This window comes from Sapajus apella, unplaced genomic scaffold, assembly GCF_009761245.1.
Source record: "Sapajus apella isolate SASKATOON/1434 unplaced genomic scaffold, GSC_monkey_1.0 scaffold58, whole genome shotgun sequence".
Taxonomy (NCBI): domain Eukaryota; kingdom Metazoa; phylum Chordata; class Mammalia; order Primates; family Cebidae; genus Sapajus; species Sapajus apella.
Genome location: NW_022436998.1, coordinates 7,765,159 through 7,789,690, shown reverse-complemented (window position 1 = coordinate 7,789,690; position 24,532 = coordinate 7,765,159). Strand labels below are relative to the sequence as shown.

Genomic DNA, 24,532 nt, shown 5'->3' with positions numbered 1-24,532 from the left:
AAAAAGCCTGTAACTTGTTTTACAGAAGTACAGGAAACAAATTAAGTATACCAAATTTGCAGTAATTCAACTTCAAAATGGTATACCTCATAGATTTTCACAAGTCTTTCTGCTTTCTGGCCTGCTGCTTATTCAGCTGAAATACCAGCACCATTCTGAAACCTTTGAATGCCCAAGTAAGGCCCAGTGCCAGAGGTAAGCCTCCACCCATTTCTTTATGTCTTCTGAGTTCTCAGGTTAATAAGGGATCAGAAAAGGGGAGAGTAAAGGAGAGTAAACAAAAAGGTTGACTCCTCCATCATGTTTTCTTGTAAAAAGCTGAAAAAATGCTAATAATTCTTAGCTGGCTAAAAGCAGCTTTAGAATTCTGTCCAGATATTCTTAAACCTCTGGCTGGACTGTGTGCCACCTTCCACATTATAGTCCCTCCATTACTTTATTCTACTTATGTTACAGAAACTAGCTTTCCGTAGATGGTCATTATAGTGTCCTCACAGGCTAGTATCTAAGAAACCTCTTCTGTCTCTCTCTCACCCCTTCCTTGGGACTCTGGGAAATAAACAGATAGAAGAGCTTAAATGAATGGTGTCTAAGGCCATAAAATACACTGATTATATTTTGTCTTGTTTTGATGACTAGTCATATTTCTTCAGTGAAATCCAATCACCTGAACACACACTCATAGGCCAAAAAGAGAAGACAACTCAAAGTTTCTCTAGGGGTACCCCATTTCCTCCTCATTCTACGGGAAGATGGGGTCCATCACACTTCATTTTAATGATGATTTCCAAAATCTGTTTCTGAACCCAACACATGAAAGTTATCAAGCATAGAGTACCAGGTAGGTAAAGAAGAAATATAGTCTCTGCTAAAGTAGTTTGAAGCATGCAGGATGTAGATTATGACTGTTTTATTCAGTATTTAATATACTATTATTTACCCTTATTAAATATCATGATGCTATTTATATAATTCTATGTTAAATATTATTAAATATTTAACATTACTTAATAATTTAATAAAATTCTGTTTCAGTATTTATACCATATTTGAGAAATTCTAAATTATAACAGTACTCAATGAGGTTCCAGCTCTGTGACCTGTCACATGTCAGGTAGCCCTTCTAGGTTTCGTCCTCTGAAATGAAAATACAGGCATACCTCATTTTATTATGTATCCCTTTATTGTGCTTGCAGATATTATAATTTTTACAAATTGAAGGTTTGTTGCAACCCTGCATCAAGCCAGTGTGTCAGTGCCATTTTTCCAACAGCATGTACTCACTTTGTGTGCTGTGTGTTTCATTTGGTAATTCCTGCAATATTTCAAACTTTTAAATTATATCTGTTATGGTGATCTGTGATCACTGGGTCTTTGATGTTACTATTGTAATTGTTCTGGACACCGCAGATCACAGCCATATAAGGCAGTGAAATTAATAAATGTTGTATTCAGGCTGCTTTACTAACCAGTCATTCTCCTGTCCCTATCCGTCTCCTCAGGCCTTGCTATTCCTTGAGACACAATATTGAAATTAGGCCAATTAATAACCTACAGTGGCCTTTAAATATTTTAAGTGAAAGGAAGAGTTTTACATCTCTCACTTTAAATCAAAAGCTAGAAATGATTAAGCTTAATGAAAAAAGGTATGTTGAAAGCTGAAATAGACCAAAAACTAGGCCTCTTGAGTCAGACAGTCAAGTGGTGAATGCAAATGAAAGGTGGTCTTTGTTTGCTGTTTTTAAGAGACAGGGTCTCACTCTGTTGCCCAGGCTTGAGGGCAGTGGCATTATCATAGCTCACTGCAGCCTCAAACTCCCAGGCTCAAGCAGTCCTTCCACCTCAGCCTCCCAAGTAGCTGGGGCTACAGGCTGATACCACTGAACCTGGCTAGTTTTTTTTTTTTTTATTTTTTATAGAGATGGGGTCTCATTTTGTTGCCCAGGCTGGTCTCAAACTCCTAGCCTCAAGCAATGCTCTTGTATTAGCTTCCCAAAATGCTGGAATTACAGGCATCAGCACCTGTGCCTGGCCTAGAAAGTTTTTAAAGGAAATTCAAAGTGCTACTTCAGTGAATATGCATGATAAGGAAGTAAAAACAGCCTCATGGCTGACATGGAGAAAGTTTTAGATGTTCTGGGTAGAAGATCCAACCAACCACATTTCTATAGCCTAATTCAGGGTAAGGACTTCAATTCTGTGACGGTTAAGAGAGGGAAAGAAGCTGCAGAAAAAGAATTTGAAGCTAGCAGAGGTTAGTTCATGAGGCTTAAGGAAGGAAGCGTTCTTCATAACATGTAAGTGCAAGGTGAAGCAGCAAGTGCTAATGGAGAAGCTGCAGAAAGTTACCCAGAAGATCTAGCTAAGATCATTGATGAAGGTGGCTACACTAAACATAGATTTTCAATGTAGACAAAACAGCCTTTTATTGGAAGAAAATGCCATCTGGGACTTTTGTAGCTAGCAAGGAAAAGGCAATGCCTGGCTTTAAAGCTTCGAAAACAGGCTGACTCTCTTACTAGGAGCTAATACAACTGGTGTCTTTAAGTTGAAACCAATGCTCATTGGTCATTCTGAGAATCCTAGGGCCCTAAGAGTTACACTATGTCTCTCTGCCTGTGCTTTATAAATGGACCAACAAAGCTGGATGACAGCACATCTGTTTACAGCATGGTTTGCTGAATATATATATACATATATATATTTTTTGTTTGGTTTTATTTTTGTTTTATTGCTGAATATATTTTTGTTTATTTGTTTGTTTGTTTGTTTTGAGACAGAGTCTTGCTCTGTCACCAGGCTGGAGTGCAGTGGCACAATCTCGGCTCACTGCAACCTCCGACTCCCTAGTTCAAGCGATTCTCCTGCCTCAGCCTCCTGAGTAGTTGGTATTACAGGCATATGCTACCACGCCAAGCAGATTTTTGTATTTTTAGTAGAGACAGGGTTTCACCATGTTGGCCAGGATGGTCTCTATCTCCTGACCTTGTGATCTGCCCACCTTGGCTTTCCAAAGTGCTGGGATTATAGGCCTGAGCCACTGCACCCAGCCAGTTTGCTGAATATTTTAAGTTCACTATTGAAACCTACTGTTCAGAAAAAAAATGATTCATTTCAAAATGTTACTGCTCAGTGACAATGCACCTGGTCACTCAAGAGCTCTGATGGAGATGTACAGCAGAATGTTGTTTACATGCCTACTAACACATCATCCATTCTGCAGTCCATGGATTAAACAGTAATTTTAACTTTGAAGTCTTATTATTTGAGAAAGATATTTTATAAGGCTATAGCTACCATAGATAGTGATTCTGCTGATGGGGGATCTGGGGAAAGTAAACTGAGAACCTTCTGGAAAGGATTCACCATTCTAAATGCCACTGAGAACATTCATAATTTATGGGAGGTCAAAATATTAACATTAACAAGTGTTTGGAAGAAGTTGGTTCCAACCCTCCTACATGATTTCTAGGAGTTCAAGACTAGTGGAGAAGTCACTGCAGATGTGATATAAATAGCAAGATAACTAAAATTAGAAGTGGATCCTGAAGATATGACTGAATTGCTGCCATCTCTTGATAAAACTTGAACAGATGAGTTACTTCTTATGAATGAACAAAGAAATTGGTTTCTTGAGATAGAATCTACACCTGGTTAAGATACTGGGAACATTGTTGAAATAACAAAGAGTTTAGAATATTACATCAACTTAGTTGATAAAGCAGTGACAGTTTTTGAGAAAATTGACTGCAATCTTGAAAGAAGTTCTACTGTGGGTGAAAGACTATCAAACAGCATCACATACTACAGAGAAATCTTATGAAAGAAAGGGTCAAATGTTGCCTCCACCCTCAGCCCTCCACATACAATGAGTGGGGAATAACAGTAGGACACTGGGCCTAAAAACAAATCATGCCCTTCATCTATGGAAGGATCAGCTGATCACTAAGAATGTTGCCAAGACTTGCAAATGTGATACCAGTGAGAAAGCAAAGGCAAGGAGCATGAAATAGCAGTATAATAAGGGCCAGATCAAAAGCTGAAGTATGGATAATATCAATAAATTCTATCTTTCACAGCAATGATGATTTTTCAGAATAGGAACTCATAAACAACTGAAGGAGAAGATTCTTTTCTGCTTTATTACCAACTGTTTTGCTTTATTGTCTTACAAATTCCCTATTTTCTTGAATTTGCCAATGGAGGTTTTACCTAACATGGCACCTTTTAGGAATGTAATTATCCCCACTCTCAGTTGGTGAGAGATTACTGTAACAAATTCTGAAACACTCACATAGATTCTCATGAATCATGTTATATTTTTTCCCTGTCTTATAGTGCTGAATGAATCATGTTTAATTGAGAATTAGCCAAGGGGAAAGAGTAGAGTGGTAAGGACATAGATTTATCTCTATTTGTATTTTCATTTACTACTTTTATCAAGAAAAATAACATTTTAGCTCTTTTTTGTTTGTTTTTAAATACCACTCTCCGGAAAGTAAATTCAGGAATAAAAAACTCCATATCTATTCAGCATGATCCAATTTATTGTTAATTTCATTGTCTATTAACACAGTAAGTAGTATGTTGGCTTGTAACACTTCTCTCATAGAAGTAACAAATCAACCACAAACTTAAGAATGATAAGGCATGTGCCTCTTTTTTTCTTAAGAAAGACACCCGTTCTAGTGGTTAGAAATGGGTAGGGAAGATCTAGATCTGTATCTGGGAAGATACAATTTCAACAAATCACAGACTCTTCTGATTAAAAGGAACACTGAATGTTATTGAGTCTTCAACCGAAAGTAGTTTGGATTGTAGAAAGAATGTTTGCTATGGAATTAGAGGTCCTGGTTTAAATCACAGCTTTACCACTTAATGCCTGCACATTTTGGGTAATTTATTTAATCTCGCTGAGCCTTGGTTTTCTCATCTATAAAATAGGAATAGTGTCTGCAGTATAGAGTTGGTGAGAAGATTGGATATAAGCTATGTAAAGGAACTAAGATAGACACAATAAGCATTTGAGAAATAACTGTGTTTGTTGTCATAATTATCCCATCAAGTGGTTATTGAACTTATTTAAACATTCTGGTGACACAGGGTTCACTGACTGCTCCAGTTGTCATTCCATGTTCAGAGAACCTTTCAGTGCTACTTCTTTTAACTGAGCCTAAATATTTTCCCCTAGAACTTTTAGCCACGATTTTTATTCTTGCCAGTGAGACTGCACAGATGATGTAATCAAATTAAGTGTGAAACTAGAATGGAATATATGCTTCAAGAGTGGTGTGACCCGTGTAGATACTACAGATTTATCATCACAATTTAAGATCAAACTAGCTTCCTTTTGCTAGTAACCACCCTTTTGATACCTATTGAATTTGTTGTTCATAAAGCCTATTCTTCTTCACTAGAGTTTGGGTCCTGCATGCTGTACCAGTCACAATTTTGAGGGAGAGACTCAAGTACAGAGCCTTACAATTTAATTTGTGTCATATTTTCCAATAAATGTTAAATTCCTTATGATACAGCAAATATAATTTGGCTATTTAATCAGTTATAATGTCATATGGCATACCCATAAGTTAATGTGACTAACAAGTGGTTAAGAACCTGGTGCATATTATTTAACCAACATTTTAGTGTTTAATATATGCCAGCTACTGTTTTAGGTGCTTTACACATATCAACTCATGTAATTCTCATAACAAATCTGTGTAGTAAGTACTATAATTATCCTCAGATAAGGGAACTGAGGCACAGAGAAGTTAAGAAACCTGTTCAAGGTTAAATAGTAAGTGCTAAAGTTAGGATTAGATCTCAGCTATCTAATTCCAGAGCCTGTATTTGTATACATTATGCCTTGTTCCCCAAATTTTTGTTGCATAGATTGTTATGGCATTTTTTTTTTTTAAGACAGGGTCTCGCCCTCTTGCCCAGGCTGGAGTACAGTTACAGTAATTACCGCAGCCTCCACCTCCCAGGCTCAAGTGATCCTCCTACCTCAGCAACCCCACACCAGTCAACATGGCAGGACCCCCTCCCCCGCACTCATCTCTACAACAAATTAAAAATGAATTATCAGGGTATGTTGGCCCATGCATGTAGTCCCAGCTACTTGGGAAGCTGAGGTGGGATAATCACTTGAGCCCAGGAGTTTGAGGCTGCAGAAGGCTGTGATTGTACCACTGTACTCCAGCCTGGGCAACAGAGTGAGATCCTATCTCAGAAAACAAACAAACAACAACAACAAAAAACATGACTGCAGTGGGCTGTGTTTGTGTGGGACTGTTTCTAGGTTGTTTATTCTGTTCCCTGATCTTAAGTGTCTATCCTTTCACCAATACTAGATTGTGTTGATTAATCTAGCTTTATAGTGCAGCTTAAAATCAGGTAGTTTGATTCTTCAACCTTATTTTTCTTTTTCAAACTTATTTTGACTTTTTTAATTATTTTAAATTTCTTTATTAATTTTAGAATCAGCTTGCTATATTTTAAAATTTTTAATTATAAAATTATAATTTATATAAAATTTTAAAATATAATTAAAATTAATTTAGCATCAGCTTGCTATATTTTACAAAATTTCTTTTGTGAATTCTGTTGGGATATTTAGTGGAATTGAATTAAACTATACATTAGTTTGATGGGTTGAGTCTTCAGTTTTCCTTCTTTCTAGCGATGGCATCTTGCTATGTTACCCAGGCTGGAGTGCAGTGGTTATTCACAGGCATGATCCTGCCACTGATCAGCATGGGAATTTTGACCTGTCCCTTTTCTATCTGGGCTGGTTCACTCCTCCTGGAGTACCCCACCCCTAGGAGATCACCATAATGATGCCAAACTTAGTGCCAACACCCAAGCAGCAGAGCAAACTACAGTCCAGAATTCCTGGGCTCAAGCACTTTTCCTTCCTGAGTACCTGGTATTCTTCCAGTTCTGAACATAGTATATCCCCCCATCTATTTATAGTTAGATCTTCTTTGATTTCTTTCATTAATGTTTTGTAGTTTTCAACATACATATCCTATTCATGTTTTGTAGTTTTCAACATACATATCCTATTCACCTTATTTGTTAGGTGCATACACTTGTTAATTGAGAAATAAGAAAAAAAAATTGTACCTTAGTACTTCAATATTTTTGGAGCTTTCATAAGTGGTATTGTTTAAGAATATTAGTTTCCAGTTATTCATTGGTGGTATGTGGATGTAAAATTTTGTGTATGTGTTTACTTTTTGTACTGTGACCCTACTAAACTCAGTTCTAGGAATTTTTTAAAAATCACTTCTTTGGTTCTTTATGTAAACAATCATGTCATCTGCAAATAGAGACATTTTTATTTCTTCCTTCCCTATCTATAAATCTGTTATCTTCCTGCCTTATTACACTGAATAAACTTCTAATATAATGTCAAATAGCAATGGTGACTGAAGACATTCTTACCTTGTTCCTGACCCTATGGGGTAGTATTCAATCTTTCACCACATGTAATATGATATTAGATGTTGTTTTTGTTGTATGTGACCTTTATGAGGTTGTGGAAATCCCCTTCTATCCTCATCTATTGAGATTTTCTTTTCAATCTGAATGGATGTTGAAGTCTGTCAAATACTTTTACTTTTTTTTTGAGATGGAGTTTCGCTCTGTCACCCAGGCTGGAGTGCAATAGCTCTATCTTGGCTCACTGCAACCTCCACCTTCCAGGTTCAAGCTATTCTCCTGCTTCACCCACCCAAGTAGCTGGGACTACAGCCATATGCCACCACACCTGGCTAATTTTTGTATTTTTAGTAGAGACAGGGTTTCACCATGTTGGCCAGGCTGTTCTCAAAACTCCTGACCTCAGGTGATCTGCCCATCTTAGTCTCCTCAAGTGCTGGGATTACAGGCATGAGCCACTAAGCCCAGCCTGTTAATGCTTTTTCTGCATCAAGTGACGTGATTATGTAGCTTTTCCTCTCTACTCTAGTAATATGGTGGATTACATTGACTGATCTTTTGAATATTGATCTTTGCATTTTCAAGATAAATCTCATTTTGGCATGGTGTATAATTTTTTTATATACTGCTGGATTCAATTTGTTAATATTTTGTCAAAGATTTTTGTGTCAATGTCCAAGGCAGATATTGGCCTATAGTTTTTTCTTGTCCTGTCTTTGTCTGGCTTTAGTATCAGAATAATGCAGGTTTTATAAAAATAAATTGGTAAATGTTCCCTCCTCTTCTATTTTCTGGAAAGAATTTGTGTAGAATTGGTATTAATGCATCTTTAAATGTTTGAGAGAATTTGGCAGTGTAACCATCTGGGATTGGAAAAATTTTTTGAAAGGTTTTAAACTATGAACTCAATTTCTTTATAGGTATAGGATTCTTCAGGTTATTAAAATTCTCTTATGTGAGTTTTGTTGAGTTGTTTTTGAGGAATTAGTCTATTTCATATAGGTTATCATATTTATGTGTTTTTAGTTGTTCATAGTATTTTCTTATTTTTAGAATACCATTGCATTTGTAGTGATGTCTTCTCTTTCATTCCTGATATAGTTAAGCTGTGCCTTTTCTTTGTAATCTTGCAAGAGATTTGTGAATTTTATTGGTCTCAAAGAACCAGTTTTTTGTTTCATTAATTTTTCTCTATTGATTTTCTGTTTTCAATTTCATTCATTTCTGCTCCTAGCTTTTAAAAATTTTCTTCCTTCTGCTTGATTTGGATTTATTATTATTATTATTAACTTTTTAGTTTCTTAAAGATCAATGATGTGAGATCTTTCTTTTTTTTAATGTCAGTATTTCATGTTATAAACATAAATTTCCCTCTAAGGATTGCTTTAGCTAAATCCCATTCCCACAAATTTTCATACGTTGTGTTTTCATTTTCATTCAGTTCAAAATATTTCTCCCTTTTGGCTTCCTCTTTTACCCATGTCATTATACTTAGAAGTATAATGTTTATATTTGGAAATTTTACTTTTAGTTATTTTGAAGTTAATTCTATTATGATTAGAGAACATTTTTGTATGATTTCAATTCTTTTTTAGGCTGGATTATGTTTTGATGAATGTTCCATGCTATATACATTTAAAAGAGTATGTATTTCTGTTCTCAGGGTGAAATTTAAAAATTAATGAAAAGAAAAAAAAGTGTGTATTCTGCTATTGTTGGGTAGAGTACTTTGCAAACACCTTTTAGGTACAGTTGGGTTGATGGTATGGTTCAATTTTTCTATATTTTTGCTGACTTTCTGTTTACTACTTCTATCCATTACTGAAAGAGGAGTATTGATGTTTCCAAATATTATTGTGGATTTGTCTGTTTCTGTTTTCAATTTTATCAGGTTATGATTCACGCATTTTATAATGCCATTCTTTATCTCCAGTAATTTTCTTTGCTCTGAAGTCTACTTTGATATTAACATAACTATTTTCACTTCCTTTTGGTTAGTGTTCCCATGGCGTATATTTTTCTATTTTTAACATACTTATATAAATATATTTTGAATTGAGTTCTTTTTTTACAACACATACATAGCTCATTCATGTTTTTGCATACATTTTACCAGTCTATTTTAGTGGGTATATTTAGATTATTTCCATTTAATGTAATAATTGATATATTCAGATTTAGGCCTACCATTTTATTTAATTGTTTTCTGTTGGTTCCCTTTTATTTTCTTTCATTTATATGTTTTCTCTTTCCTACCTTATTTTGGGGCATTTGTATATTTTTTAAAATTCTATATTATCTATTGTTAGTTTTTGACTAAAAAAAAGTTCTTAACAATTGGAATCAAAATATAAATATTTATATTTAAAATATTTTTAAATATTCTAAAAAAAGTTCTTAACGATTGGGATCAAAATATAAATATTTAATTTCATACGACCTACTTAGAATCAATATTTTATCACTTCAAGGGGGATATAGAAATGTTATAATCATTTAGATCCCATTACCTTTCCCTCTTTATGTTGTAGTTGTCTTATGTATTACGTTTACATACACGGAAAGCTCCATTAATGTTATCAGTTTTGCTTCCAAACATGAAAGAAATTTTAAGGAACCTAAGAAGTGAATTATCTATTTACCTCGATATTTACCCTTTATGTTTTTCCTTATTTATTCCGTGTTTTTGTTTTGTTTTGTTTTTTAGAGTCAGGGTCTTGTCACCAACGTTGGAGAGCAGTGGTGCAATCATAGCCCGCTGTAACCTCAGACTCCTGGGCTAAAAGTGATCCTCTCACCTTAGCTTCCCAAGTCACTAAGACTTACCACAATGCCTGGCTCCTCCTTTATTCCTAATGTTTCAAGTTACCTTATGGTGTCATTTCCTTCTGTCTGAAGAACTTCCATTAGTAATTTGTATGCTGACAACAAATTGTCTTTGTTTTCCTCCCCTAAGAATGTGTTTATTTCAAATTTAATCATGAAGGATATTTGTGCTAAAAATAGAATTCTGGGTTGACAGGTTTTTGTTTTTAGCCCTTTCAGTTGTTTTACTTCATTCTATCCTCCATGGTTTCTGTTGAGAAATCTGCAGTCATTCAAATTGGTTCTCCCCTGTAAATAGTATCTTTTTTTTTTTCTACCAGCTTTCCAGAATTTTTCTTGTTTCAGTTTTTAGCAGTTTGATTATGATGTGTTTGGGCATGAATTTCTTTGGTTACAACCTGTTTGGTCTTCTCTGAGTTTCTTGAATCTGTAAGTTTATGTTTTTTACCAAATTTGAGAAATTTTTAGTTATTCTTTCAAATATTTGTTACTGTATTATATTGTTTCCTCTCTTCTTCTGGATCTCCAGTATCATAAATGTTAGATCTTTTGGTGGTATCCCACCAGTCCCTTAGGCACAGTTTTTTTTGCCCCTAATATTTTTTCTCTCTGTTGTTCAGATTGGACAATCTCTATTGCCTCATCTTCAAATTAAACAACTCTTTTTTTTCTCATCTCTGTTCTGTAATTGAGCCCATACAATGAGTTCTTTATTTTTTTTACTATATTTTTTAGCTCTGAATTTCAATTTTATTGTTGTTTTTTATTTTTTTGCATTTCTTTCAGGAACTTTTGTTCTGCTACACTTTTCTAATAACTATTTTAAAGCTATAGTCAGCTAATTCCAGCATCTATAGCATCCTGTCATTGTCCTCTCTTAATTATCTTTTCTTATGTAAGTTGAGAATTTTCTGGTTATTTTGCACTGAATAATTTTGAATTGTATCCCAGACATTTAATACATTATAAGACCCTGGGTTTCATTTAAATCCTATGGAGAATACTGATATTTTTGTTTTAGGAAGTAATAGATCTGTTTTGGTTTAAGCCAAAAGTTTCAACCAACCTTTTGTCAGTTGTAGTTTCAATGTCAATTCTGTTTCGGAAAGAATATTTTACTTTCCATGCTATTTGGATCCATCCTCTATGTGTACTACCAGCCAGTAGTGGTAGAGAGTGGTGGACCTGTGTGGTAGACTCTCCTTTAGTTCAGTCTCAAAGTCTTTTTGGTACATATACTGTTTGTGATCAGATCCATCCTTGTGCAACTTGAAGGTGAGTCTAAAAGGTTATAATCAACTTAATTACTGCTTTCCTGAGTTCCTCCCTCTTTATGGTTTCTAGTGCTTTCTTATTCCTGGGACTTCCTCTTTCAGTCTCACAGCCAGAAACCTAGTGCTTTAGTTACCCTGCTCCGGTGTGTACTTTCTGGGACTACACTATGTCCAGTGGAAGGACAGAGAGGAAAAAAGCAACTGGTGTTTTTCCCACCCTCCCAAGGCCCTCACTTCTCCACAGAAGAAGGTTCCTCTTCCTCAGAGATATTGGAGCCTGTGGCCACCTGCTGACATCGCTGTCATTACCACTGTTTGGTTGACAAGATTTCTAGGGACCTAGAGCGCTAGAGAATGGAGAACAAAAGAAAAAAAAATGGCAAATTTCTCCCTCTCTCTCTCTAAGTATTAGGAAAAACTTTTCCTGCTCTTTGAGCCAGAACTGTAGGGCTTCTCCTGAGGTTCTGTCTGTCTGTGCCTATTCTGAGTTTCAGACTGCCTTATTTCTAGACTGGAGTTCTGATAGGGAAAAAACAAATACAGAAAACTCACCGCTTGTTCAGTAGTACTTTAAATTCTAGTCTTTTTCCCCAATTCACTTACTACTTTTTATCTTCCAGTGCCCTCAATTAGCTGTTTCATGCATTCTATCTAGGTTTTATAACAGTATTTAATGAAAAAGACAGGGTGGGCCAGGCATATTGACTCACGCCTGCAATCCCAGCACTTTAGGAAGCTGAGGCAGGCAGATCACCTGAGGTCAGGAGTTCCAGAGCAGCCTGGCCAAAATGGTGAAACCCAGTCTTTTCTAAAAATAGAAAACCTAGCTAGGTGTGGTGGTGCACACCTGTAGCCTCAGATTGCACCACTGCAGTCCAACCTGGGTGACAGAGTGAGACTCTGTCTCAAAAAAAAAAAAAAAAAAAAAAAATATCAGGGTGGAATGTGCTTACTCCATCTTACCTAGAGCTGGAATAGAACATCGTTTTTAAATGGCTGTTATGGATTGAATGCTTTTGTCTCCTCAGAATGCACAAGTTGAAGCCCTACTCCCGAATGTAATGGTATTTAGAAATGGGGCCTTTAGGAGCTAATTAGATGAGGTCATGAGAATAGGACATCATGATGGGATTAGTGCCCTTTTAAGAGGAGAGAGCTCATTCTCTCCCTCTCTCCCTTTCTCTTTCCTCTCTCTCTCTCTCTTTCTCCCTCTCTCTCTCTCTGTCTTTCTGTCTCTCTGTCTCTCTCTCCTTTTTGTGAGGACATAGCAAGAAGGCAGCTGTCTGCAAGCCAGAAAGAAAGGCCTCACCAGGAAATAAATCAGCTGGCGCCTTGATTCGGGATTTCCCAGCCTCTCAAACTGTGAGAAAATATATTTCTGCTGTTTTCACCATCCAGTCTATGGTATTTTGTTTTGGCATCTTGAGCAGATGAAGGCAATTGCCAACATATTCATGAAAAAATTCATGGTACTACATATTGCATCATTCTTCCTAATTCATCACTACTTTTCCTTATAATTCTACCTGTATATGTTTTCTGCAAGATTTATTACAAATTATACTTAGCTGAATTTCTAGACAGAAATAGAAACAACCCCTCAAAACTAGATGGGTAGCTTTAGAGATTCAATAATTTTGTGTCATGTAGTTATAACACTTCAAATATATATATTTTGATATGTCTTTTCGGATTAATTTATTGCTTAATTGTTTGGTCCTCAGTCACCTTGACTAAATTTTCTTGATGTTTCTCTGTAAATAATCTCCAGGCTAGGTGACCTAGGCCCTCTTTGGGCCAATTATTTTTATTTTTGTATGAGAAGTTTGCCTCAAAGAGAACATATGGTTAGGAGCCAACAGCCCATTTCTTTCACATACATCCTGTTAAAATATAAGAAACAAGGATCTTATTGAATAAATATAAACGAGTAGAAGGAAGATAAAGGAATTTGCTTGTCTTCTGCAGATAGTAGTTTTACATAAATTTGCATCTAATAATAAACAGAACATGAGTAATTCTTGACCATCAAAAAAGAAGGACAAGTGCTTATACTTGGAGTGTCACTGGACTAGAACTAGGCTACTGTCTGTCTCAAGTGGGACGAAGACTCTAGAATAGATCAGTGAGCTTTGTTCCTAAGGCAGTTATGCTCTATTGCTCTCCACCAAATGGAGTTCTTTCTTTCTTTTTTTTTTCCTCCAATAATGTTTTCCTTCTCATCCATTCCCTTTTCTTTTTCTCTTCCTCACAGTTTTTATATCTGTGAACCTGGATGAATCAATAGATTTAAAGAAGTAGTGGGATTTAAAGAAGCTGCTGATCCTTGAGGTAGTACCTTTTTTAAATCGATCAACACCTCCCATCTTTTCCTTGTATGCTGCATTCCTATTCCTCTTCCACTTCTCCATATTGTTCTTCACTTCATGGCCAGGCTTTAGCTCTGCCACTGGTGGCCAGAGACATGAATTACCTCTGTTTGAGTCACTTAGGAATAAAAAGATTATTACTGACCTCAATTCTAGAATAAAAATACTGTAGTTTTGCTTTCCCACACTATAATTTTACTAAAGTCTTACATTGTTCCAGAGTTAATCAGGATGCTCTGTGAAATTAAACCTCAATTATGATTTGGCTACTTCCATCGTAGGGAAAATTAAAAGAGAAATATTAGAAAATGTTAATTTCAGGCTGGATGCAGTGGCTCACGCTTATAATCCCAACATTTTGGGAAGATAGGGTGGGAGGATTGCTTAAAGCCAAAGGTTTGAGACCAGCCTGGGCAACATAGTGAGACGCTGTCTCTAAAAATAAAAGTAAAAAAATTAGCCAGGTGTTGTGGTGTGCGCCTGTAGTCCCAACTAATTGAAGGCTGAGGTGGGAGGTCACTTGAGCCCAGGAGGTTGAGGCTGCAGTGAGCCACGATTGCACCATTGCACTGCAGCCTAGATGACAAAGTGAGACCCTGTCTCTGAAAAAGAAAAAAGAAAACAATAATTTCATCAGAACTTTTTTAAAAGAGAAAAGTTAGTCTCTTGAACAAAATTAGAAGTGCACATTTGAGGGAATTTTGGTTATTTCTTCTGCAACTGAGGAAATAGATATATTACTATATTTGATTTATGATTAATAAGTACTCATAGCTCTTTTTTTTCCCCCTTCAGGGAACAGAATATTTCTTAAGTTTGACATTTCCTCTGTTGATGTTCCCTTTGGGAAACAAAAAATATAAAAAGTAATTCAAGTCTTTCCAGATAATGTCCCGTACCAAAGTGTAGAAAGAACATACATAGTGTTCCATACCAAAGCATGGAAAGAACATAACATGACAGGATAACGTAAAGTAATATATGATGATATTTTTATCTCAGGACTATATTATATCCAGCTGATACATTTTATTCATGTGTTTGTTTATAATTGAAAAAGTATGTAGTCTTTTAGTCGTTGAGCTTATCAATACTTAACTGAGCATCTCTCTGATATGTAAAAAATACTGCTAGCATTACGAGAAGTACAAAGGTACAAAGATTTACCTAGTAATTTTGTTTTTAATCTCTAAGAAACTTCAGTGGAAGCAGGAACTGCTTTACTGAAGTGAAAACTAAAATGTAGGTAGGAGTTGTCAAGCTTTACACTAGAGCCTCTATGAAGTTTTGTTTCTAAGTATTACTGTACCTTCTGACAACCGTGAATGAAGCTGGTTCTTGGGGAGCCTGTTCTGGTTTTCTCTTTGCACAGTTCAGCTGGGACTAGCATCCTTCTAGTTTGTAGGTGACATTCTCTGGGAAGCTAGTCTATGGGGGAGCTGACATATTGAACCTAGTCCCCAGAGAGAACTTTGAACAATTGGAATCAAGAGTTTGTGTGCATTCTTGTTCATATCACAATGCTGGACATGTGACTTCAGAGAAGCATGTGGCAGGTCAATGTGATTGGGCTGTTCTCACAATACAAAGCCTTGACCATAGAGCGATTCAGAGGCAAATGCAGCCTTCTTAGACTCTTAACCAAAACATTGATATGACATAAAATTATAATTAATAAAAGATATACAGTTATTTCAAACGTACTGTTTTATTGGGACATCTTGAAGGACTGGGAAAATATTTATTTTCTTATCTGCTATATTTTACTTGTTGATAGTTATTCATCGTTCATTCAGCCTTTACTGAAAGCTTATCATGTATCAAACAATATGCCAGGTGTCAGAGAGAGCAGCCAAGAGAGTATAATTGAGTTAGACAGAGTACCTGCACTCAGTAATAACAGCTAACATTTATATAGTGCTTTCTGTTTGCCAGACTTGTCCTAAGTGATCGCGCACACACACACACAAACAAATACACACACCCTCACTCAATCCATATAAAAACCCAATGAGAGGCCAGGTGTGGTGGTTCATGCCTGTAATCCCAGCAACTTTGAGAGGCTGAGGCAGGCAGATCACTTGAGGTCTGGAGTCTGAGATCAGCCTGGCCAACATGGTGAAACCCTGTCTCTACTAAAAATACAAAACCAGCCAGGTGTGGTGACAGGTGCCTGTAATCCCAGCTACTCAGGAGGCTGAGACAGGAAAATCACTTGAACCTGGTAAGTGGATGTTGCAGTGTGCTAAGATCGTGCCACCACACTCCAGCCTGGGCAACAGAGTGAGACTCCATCTCAAAAGAAAAAAAAAATCAAAAACCTAATGAGGTGGCTACTATTATCATCCCTATTTTACAGATGAGGACATGGGTACATAAAGATTAGTAACTTGCCAAAGATTTCACAGTTGTTAAGTGGCTGAGCAAAATTTAAAAACAAACAATCTGGTTCCAGAAACTGTGCTTTTAACCTCACAATAAATAGCCTCCTGAGGAATTTATGATCTGAGTATACATAGTAAGTACCTCCCCTTTAAGGGTAAGGCAGGAGGTAATGGTGAATAGGCATGCAAGAGGTGACTCAGGTTAAGTAAAACAACACCAAGCATATCTGACTCAAGGAATGCTTCAGAGGCTGGGGGGTACATGCCTATAATCCCAGCACTTTGGGAGGCCAAGGCAGAAGGATCACTGGAGCCTGAGTTCGAGACCAGCCTGGACAACATAATGAAACCCTGTCTTTACAAAAAATACCAAAATTAGCTAGACATTATGGTGCGTGCCTGTAGTTCCAGCTACTTGGGAGGCTGAGAGGTGGGAGAATCACTTGAGCCTGGGAGGTTGAAGCTGCAGTGAGCTGTGATTGTGCCACTGCACTTCAGCCTGGGCAACAGAGTGAGGCCCTGTCTCAAAAAAAAAAAAAAGTAACTGGAACAAAAAGGGAACAAAAAAAGGAATGCTACAGTCTGCTCCAAAGAAAAAAATGGAGTAATGTGAAGTATTAAATGTAGCAAGAGGCCAGTGCAGTAGCTCATCCCTGTAATCCCAGCACTTTGAAGCTGAGTTCAAGACCAACCTAGGCAACATAGTGAGACCCCGTCTCTTTAAAAAATAATAAAAAATAAATAAAAATAAATGTAGCAAGAAATGGGAAATCTTTATCAACAGATGGCAATCTAGTTTAATGTTATGTAAATGGCCACAACCCTTATTCCACTATATCCTCCTTCCACATATATATTATGAAGATTAATGAATACAATCATTTTGATAACATTTCTTTTCCTCCTTTCTCCCTTCTCTGGTAGAAATACTTGCATAAAGGCTGCATTCACAATTGAGGTTAGAACTTGTCTAGGCATGTCTGGTGAGCTGATGGGAGGAGTCTGCCAGGAAAGTACTTTCAGAATACTGGGAACCTTAGGGAGAAAATTCCTCCTGAAGGTGGAAAATTGCGGAAGTTATAATAAAGCCTCAGCTGTGATAGGAGAAGAATAGTTTTAGTATGTGTGCTAGAGAAGCAGTATAGCAGCACATTTTAAGAAATATATGAGAGATATTTAAGTAGATCATGCTGGTAGGTCATTTATTAGTAGAATGAAATTAGTAAATATTCATTATTACTTGTGTGACAGTGCTCACCCCACACTGTCCTTATAGAAGCATATTTGCACAGACCTGGGGAGAAAATGCAAACATGCCAGAGGGCTTCATAAGACCACACATGCCTGGCACGGTGGCGCATGCCTGTAGTCCCAGCTACTCACAAGGCTGAGGTGGGAGGATCGCTTGAGCCCAGGAGTTCTGGGCTGTAGTGCGCTATGCCAATTGGGTGTCTGCACTAAGTTGGGCATCAATATGGTGGCCTCCTGGGAGTGGGGAACCACCAGGTTGCCTAAGGAGGGGTGAACCTACCCAGGTTGGAAATGGAACAGGTCAAACTCCCATGCACTCCAGCCTGGGTAACATAGCGAGACCCCATCTCTTAAAAAAAAGAAAAAGAAAAAAAGACCACACATACTCTTTAATGAATGACTCCATTTAGTGTTACCAACAAATGTTAGTACTAATAGATATTGATAGTTACTATCATTATTGTTCTTATTAGAGCCCCATTTTATGTTATTACTGATCTTTTAATGAGGTCAGTGAGAAAATAGGACTTCATTTTCAAAATATTCAAATGTCTAGTTCGATCCTGGCAGCAGCTGTAGCGGCTCTCCTTGCCATCTCCTTTTCGCTTCTGGAAACTTCGGCTCCCATGTGGCTGTCTTCAATGGTGTCATCAAGGGATTCAGTGACATGAAAGTGTGCAAGTCTTCAACAGTAGAGAAAGAGAAGAAGCGCAAGAAGTTGCTACTTTCTGCCTGAGTGTGGACAAGAAGAACATCATCCTTGCAGAGGCCAACAAGATGCTGGTAAGTAATGTGGGCCAAACCATTGATGATCCCTATGCCACCTTTGTCAAGATGCTGACAGACAAGGACTGCTGCTTTGCCCCCCATGACGCTACCAAGGACAGCAAGAAGGACCTGGTGTTTATCTTCAGGGCCCTTGAGTCTCCACCCATTAAGAACAAAATGATCTATGCCAGCTCCAAGGACACCATCAAGAAGAAGCTAGGGGGCAGCACCATCATATTCCTGGAGAGCAAACCTTTGTGATCCCCTCTAGCCCTCCTCCTGGAGGATCCAGTAGTCCCAGACCTGCCCTCTGGGGTTGCAGGCTGCCCCCTTACTGCCAGACTGGAGGGGCTGGGGGAATCCCAGCAGGAGGAAGGCACTCCCTTCTCCCTAATTGCCAAACCAGCACCCTGACTCCCTGGATTTTCTTCCTTTCTCCAATCCTGATGGTTCTGGCCTTTCCAAATTGCTTGGATCTTCTGATTCCTCGGGTTGAAGCAGACCAAGTTCCCTGAGGAACCCCAGTTAGGGAAGGCCTACAAAATACACACACACACACACACACTTTGTTGTTGTTGTTGTTTAAAAACACCCCCACTCTCCACCTGTTCCCCTTCCCATGCTACCAACTTCTAACCACAATAGTGACGATGCTTGTCTGTTTCATTCGTGTATAAATGGAATGTTGTGGAGATGGCCCCTTCCCATGCCAACTAGTTCCTCTCCCTTGGTTACGGCCACTAATGGAAGCCAGACTAGTAAGGGACTTTTAACTTAAAAAAATAAATAAATAAAATAACACTCAAATGTTTAAGTAGATTTCCCTAAACAGAAAGAATAGAATAGAATCAATAAGAATAAGCAAACAATTTAGTTGTTACTACTGGGCATTATGTTACAGATTTTGCTTTCCTACAGAAAATAACTCTACAACTGATTTTATTAGTATAGAATTAATTTCTCGCTAAGAGTCCTTTTTGCTTATCTTGCCATTAGACATTTGTGAAATCACTAATATTTCCTTTATCCATCCTTCATATATAAGTAACTAAATACCTTACTTCCTCTTCCAGGCAAGAAGAGGTTCCAAAGATAGTCATGTGTCACATAACAGGGATTTGTTCTGATAAATGCATCCATAGACAATTTTGTCTTTGTGCAAATATGATAAAGTATACTTGCCCAAGCCTACATGATATTGCCCACTACACACCTAAGCTATGTGATATAGCCTGTTGCTTCTGTGCTACAAACCTGTATAGCATGTTACTATACTGAGTACTGCAGGCAAGTATAACATAATGGTCAGTATTTGTGTATCTAACCATACCTAAATATAGAAAAAAGTACAGTAAAAATATGGTGTAAAAGACAAATGGTATACCTGTATAAGCTATTTACCATGAATGGAGCTTGCAGGATTGGAAGTTGCTCTGGGTGAGTCAGTGAGTGAATGGTGAGTCACTGTGAGGGCCTAGGACATTATTGTACGCTACCGTAGACTGCATAAACACTGAACACTTAGGCTAAAATTTATTTAAAAGTCTCTTTCTCCAATAATAAGTTATTAAATAATAACATAAAGTTATAAATAATAACTTAATAAGTTATTATTGCCTATTAATAAAATATTTATATTCTATAAGCTTTTTCTATTTTGAAATTAATTTTAAAAATTTTCTAAACTTATTTTGTTAAAAACTAAGACACAAACACCCATGTAAGCATAAGCCTACACATGGTAAGGATCATCAGTATCACTGTCTTCCACATCCACATTTTGTCCCCCTAGAAAGGTCTTCAGAGTTAATAACACACATGGAGCTGTTGTCTCCTGTGATAACAAAGCCGTCTTCCGGAATACCTCCTGAAGAACCTGCCTGAGGCTGTTTTACAGTTAACTTTAAAAAAAAATTAGTAGAAGAAGTACACTCTAAAATAACAAAGGTATAATATAGTAAATACATAAACTGGTAACAGTTGTTTATTATCATTGTCAAGTATTACATAGTATACATAATTGAATGTGCTATACTTGTATGTCACTGGCAGTGCAGTGAGTTTGTTTGCACCAGCATCACCACAAAGCATGATTAATGCATTGCTCCATGACGTTGGAATGGCTAGGTTCACAGGCAATAAGAATTTTTCAGCTCCATTATAATCATGGGACTGCTTTGGTATATGCGGGCTGTTGTTGACAGAAACGTCATTATGCCACGCAAAACTAGATGAGGAGGGAATCTTTTTCCTCCTAATTGGTTATTTGAGCCTTTTCATCTTCCTTCCACTCCCAGCAAGTGTAGTCATTAAAATGCCTTACATAACTACAGAGGCTTCATGATTATAACTGCGATATGATCATGTTACATACCCACTCAGAGTTCTCTGCTTCAGGGCCAAAGTATGGGCACTGTCCCACCTATTCTACTGGGTTTCTCTGTTGTGAGAAGAGTGGGAAATGAAAGAAGGATGATCCCACTGTAATTCTGCGAATCAGATTTAACTAGTTTCTGATAAAGCTTGTGATATTTCCATGTTGATAAATTGATCTAATTTATTTGTTTAACCTGCTGCATAATGTTTATCATATGAAAATATCACATTTGAATTGTCTATATGGACCATTTAGGTTCTAATTTTTTGCTGTTTTAAATAATATATCCATGAATTTCCCTATATATGTTTCTGCTTTCTTATGCAATATATGAAAGTTTTGCTAGAGTTAGCGTTTTTAAACTTTTTGTTAGCTTATCCCACAAACAATTTGGAAAACCTTTTCCTCCTTACACATGGTAGAGTTAGAATTGAACTTTTTATTGTAAGTTTAGGTAGGTGCAAAGGAAGTAATTTCCTAGTTATGTACCTTTTTTTTTTGTTTTTTTGAGATGGAGTTTTGCTCTTATCGCCCAGGCTGGAGTGCAGTGGTGTGATCTCAGCTCACTGCAACCTCCACCTCCTGGGTTCAAGCAATTCTCTGCTGCCTCAGCCTCCTGAGTAGCTAGGATTATAAGCGCCTGCCATCAGGCTCGGCTAATTTGTTTTGGAGTGGAGACAGGATTTCACCTGTATTTTTACTAGAAATGTAGTTTCACCATGTTGGCCAGGCTGGTCTCGAACTCCTGACCTCAGGTGATCCGCCCACCTCGGACTCCCAAAGTGTTGGGATGCCCCCCGGCCTATGTAACATTTAAAAGGCTAATTCTTAAGTGTATCCACTATTCATAAATACCGTAGTAATTTGTTGCCATTGTCCATCAAAACATTAAAAATATGAACAAGCTTTTTTTTACAATGAGAAATTTTACATCATTCTCTTCTCTCTTTGAACTTGAATTTTTTTTCTAATTCTGATACATATTTTTATTTGGATATAATATATATTATGTGAGAATATCTTTTATTGATGATGACTATCATATTTCCATGTAACAAGTTTTATATAAAAAATTTAAATTGCATTAAATTAAATTAAATTTTCTTGAACATAATGCTCCTCAGTGTTAAAAATTATTCCAAAGATATCATTAGTATTTTTTATAACCAAGTACTTTTAAATTTTGATAATTATTACATATTAAAAAATCAAATGGGCTTTAAAAAAATGGGTTTATATATCATAAATAAATTGTACATATTCCTAGAAGGAGACAAGTTCAGCATTAGATCAATTATCCCTAGTTTTTGCTTTTATGTTGTAAACACTGAGTAGTAGTATTCACATAAGTAGATGGTGATTGGAAGGAATTGTTTTAGCATTGTTCCTCATTTATTTGAAAGGTTCCCAAATTATATGTCATACATTACTTAGTGATATTATTTTTAATGATTTTTCAATGAATAGTTTGAATAGGTTCTGCTTCAATTTACCAGAAAAAAAATTAATGTTAAATGGGGTAATTTTCAAAAGAGTTTGTTAGTAAAATCATTCAGCTACTTAGCAGCAATATCATTATTGCAGATGATCTCTTTAGCTCCTTGCAGGTTTTTGCACTTTCAGGCAGGACATCATTTTAGCATTCAGATTCAGATGGAGAGGGGTATTCTGTTCTCTTTTAAAGTGGGATAAAGGGCACTGTGAAAGGGGAGATGGGGACAAGGAACTACTAGGTCCTCTTGATTACACTAGTTCTCAGGCACATCATATTTAGGAAAGAGTATATATGGAAGTTAAAGATCTGGAATTAATTCTCTTGAAACTAAGAACCTTATTTCTCCAGTTCAGAGACCACTGCTCTGATGTTTATACCCAGAAGTGAAATTGCTTATGTTGGAATTTCCTAAGCTGTGTGACTGTTTCACTGAAGCCACATCACTGAGGACACTGTTGTGCCTCTCAAGGACTCAGGAACAGCCCCTCTGAAGGTCCATATATGTGAGCCATAGGAATCTTCTAAATTTGGGGAAATCTCTTGGTCACCTTATTTAAATAACTAATGAGTAGTGACTAATGAGTAGTAATCCATCAGTGTTCTGTGAGACACAAATTTCTTTCTATAATTTGCTTTTGACAACTTCTGGAAGTATTTTTATTCATGATTTCAACAGTTTTTTCTTTAAAGAGCATTATAGTCTACCATCATCCAAGATGTTATACAAAGACAGTGCTGTAATTCATTTACATTGAGTTCCCTGAAACACAAATGCCTTTAAGGGCTTCTTAACTCTCTATTAGTTGCAAAATAAACAGATGTCTAATAGAGAAGGTTATTAGCAATAATTCCTGCAGTTTGGGAGAACTAGGGGTCAGGATTACTTGACTTAGCTTCTGAAACGGACTCAAGCCCACTAAGCTACCAAGGTAACTATATCCAGAAATCTGCAAACCAGAAAATATTTTGAATAAGGCAAAGGACAAAAAAGAATAAGGCAAACACTTTCTGGTTTGCAGATTTCTGGATGTAGTTGCAAAGGACAGTACATTTCGAAAACAGAATAATGGCCATTCTCAAGCAGGACTCAGTTTAATTCTACTTGAAAAGAGTGAAAACATTTAATTTGCCAAATTCAAGTCATAAGGAAAAGTTGACCAGTTGATAGGAAAATGCCACAACATTGTAAAATAAACAAGATTTGAAATGCAGACAATCCTATTTTATAATGAACAATTCTATCAGAACACAAGAATAAGGCACATCTTAATTAAGTCCTCCCTCCAACTTGTTTCAACAGGTGATATAGGAAAAGAGTGGTCCCATGAGCTGCAGTAGCCAGTGGCCTGGGGCTGCATCCTGGGAGCTAGCCAAGACAAAGATACCATGTCCAGAAAAGAAATTTCAGATAAGACTTATGACTCAGAGCCATGTATGTAAATGAGGTTATTGTTTTTCCTCTGAAAATGATCTGTTTCTATCCATTAGCTTTCTCCCAGTTCCCTGACTTCATAAAATTTATGTTAACGATTTTGAAATATTCCCAAATTAATTTTCAAATACCATGACTTTACTTACAGACTTCCTTTTTCTTTAGGGTTCCCTGCAATGCAAACGTGTACCTTTAAGAAATGGAAACATTTAAGCCAGGTACGGTGGCTCACACCTGTAATCCCAGCACTTTAGGAGGCTGAGGCAGGTGGATCACTTAAGGTCAACAGTTCAAGACCAGCCTGGTCAATATGGTGAAACCCCATCTCTACTAAAAGTACAAAAATTAGCCACACAGAGTGGTGTGCACCTGTAGTCTCAGCTACTTAGGAGGCTGAGGCAGGAGAATCACTTGAACTTGGGAGGTGGAGGTTGCGGTGAGCCAAGATTGCCCCACTGCACTGTAGCCTGAGCACTCCATCTCAAAAAAATAAAAAGAAAGAAAGAAAGGAAAGTAACAAAGTTAGTACAATTAAATAACCAAAATCTATAAAAGGGAACTGTTGTGTTGTATTTAGAAAAGATAAAATTTCCCTCCTAAATTAGTTCTGATAACCTTAGGTTTTTCTGTGGTATTCTTTCTGAAGTTCCTACAAGACAGAAAAATCTAAATCACAATAGGAGTATTTTTAGAACTTATTCTATTGATCCTAAAACATTATTTAATCAGAGACTTTTAACTGGGCTGGGTCTAGAACTGCTTTATTATTTAGTGTAACCATGAAATTAAACTGGTCTACCATTGGGGACCAAGGTTAGATTCAAAAAGATTAAATATAAATTAAAGCTACTACACATTTATATGGTTGAAAAAATCAAAAGGCACAAAACAACAGCATCACATATGATAT

At 36.8% G+C, this 24,532-nt stretch overlaps 1 pseudogene; it reads left to right on the top strand.

Annotated features, from left to right (window-relative positions):
* The first annotated feature begins 17,486 nt into the window (after positions 1-17,486).
* Positions 17,487-18,607, top strand: LOC116528419 (annotated as a pseudogene).
* The last annotated feature ends 5,925 nt before the right edge of the window (positions 18,608-24,532 follow it).